The following is a 2,271-nucleotide window of genomic DNA, read 5'->3' as shown; positions in this document are numbered from 1 at the left end:
GAGTAAGTAAAAATAAAATAATCGGTTTTGTAAAAGTTCTACAGAAATATTTGCGGACATACAAACGTAAAAGAAAAATATTTTTGCATTTGCATTTGATGCTTTTACTCGATTACTGAAAGTACCTGACTCAAAAGTAGATATTCAGTGTAATGTATAGTTAACGCATTATGGGTCGTTTACTTTTCGTTATGTGAAAGAATCATTGAAGGTCGAATAATAAAAGTGACTTCGAATACATTTTAACATAATAAATAAAGAAGTTAGAACTCTATATACTTGTTTTATTTGTTTAAAATATTTACATTAACAGATACTACTACGAAAAACGAATAACATCGGAGTGTTTCCTCATTTTTATTAGAATATTTTGTATAGCTTAATATGAGAAAATATACTTGAATTATTTATTAGACATACCTTGAAAGACTCACCAATTAAAGTATAATTTAATTTATTTTTTTAACACCAGCAAGTTAATTTATTGGAGTGCTTAACTTATAAAAAAATATACAATGTTAATACCTTGCGTTTGTAAAAAATGGAAAAAATATAAATATTAGAAATTACGACCATAATGTGATAACGTTAGTGTTAATTTTCAAATTACTAAGTATTTTCGCGATATCAACTATTTAAATGTAAATGCAATAACAATTGTAACAATATTTATTTATTTTCGGAATAAAATTTAGATGAATAAAAATATGAATGTTTACAATAGATATTCGTAAAGAAAGCGAGTTTTCAAAAACGGAAGTTACAACCAAACCTTTAAGTTTGTCACAAAATAAATCCTACACAAAACTATTCTTTCTCTTACAATTTTTTACTAAATTTTACAAAAACTTGGAATTATAAAACATCAATATTTCTAACACGAGCATAAGTATATATGCCCATGGTATTCGCTTTTTTCATTGTCCTATAATTTTCAAAATGTAAATTAATTACTATTTTTTTATAAAATTGTAAAAATAAAGTCGATTTCAAATGAATATCGAATAGATCTGTAAATATTTAAAAGAAAAACTAGAAAATCCATTAATCAGTGAAAATATAAATTCACGTGTAGTTATTAATCTCAAGCCTGGTTTAATAGTGTTTGGTGCTTATGGAAATGTCAGTAAGTATCTGTTTTTAATATAATTAAATATTAAATAAGGAAATGTTTCTTTTTTCTTTTGTGTAACTTTTCCTTTTAAAGTCTTAAGAAACACGTGCGAAAAATGTAGAAAGACTACTACTTTCATTACGAATCGTGAACGCCGTGGTTAATGACACGTGGGTGCAAGTTGTATCCATGATGGAAAGCGATTTTATATGGCGTTTTTTCAATCGAACTGTCCCTGGAAACTTTCGAATATCGAGACCGCGTTCGAAACGAGGGGAATTTAATGGCGGTCGAAGAGCCCCCACCCTGACCTCGTATGCAGAGACAGTCAAGGTGTCAACAGGCGAGGTCGAACAGAGTTTACGCGATAATTCTCGTCTGTTCGTATTTGCACATTTATTTTGCCGCTTATCGCTTTGTGCTAGGAATATTTAAGCCGTGATATTCAAGATACATGCTATTGAAATAACTGGCGTTCAGAGAATGCAACTATTCAGAGTGTAACACGGTGCAGATTTTTCTGACGTGTATGTGTGTATACGTATATAATGTTTTGATTCAATCGCAGCTGAAGTTCTATTGCATCTATTTAGTGAAAGAATGTTCTTTGATATCATTTCGCCGACAAAAAGTGTAAAGTGTTTTATTATCTCAATGCTCGTCACTGCAGGTTTTATAATACAATACTTACAAATCGACATTCGTTATAATTTTTTTTCATTTAATTAGTGTGTAAAATTCTAGTCTCAAACGATATGTTTGACACTTGCATGATTATTGTACAATGTGACTGTGACACTGCAAACTTAAACATTCTTGATATAATTTAAACTTCTGTTTATAGTACAAAACTAATAATATTGATTAATGAATGTTTTTATAAACAACTATGACAAACACATTTCATTGTATGCTAGTGATAACATGATTTGACTCTTCTTTATTTAATTGATACTTTTGTGTTTATTACATTAGTAAATAAAAATGTGTTATTGTTTTTCCATATATATTACTAAAATATAAACCTGCTAAAAAGATACAGTGCAAGATTTAATAAACAATTTATGTATATACTTAGTTGTATTTGTACTAAGAATTTAAATTAATTATACAGTATTAAAATTACATTTATAATTATTAATTTACTTTTTTCATTG

The sequence above is a fragment of the Habropoda laboriosa genome, unplaced genomic scaffold (genome assembly GCF_001263275.1).
Source record: "Habropoda laboriosa isolate 0110345459 unplaced genomic scaffold, ASM126327v1 scaffold126, whole genome shotgun sequence".
NCBI lineage: Eukaryota > Metazoa > Arthropoda > Insecta > Hymenoptera > Apidae > Habropoda > Habropoda laboriosa.
Note: the sequence above shows the minus strand (reverse complement) of the source record.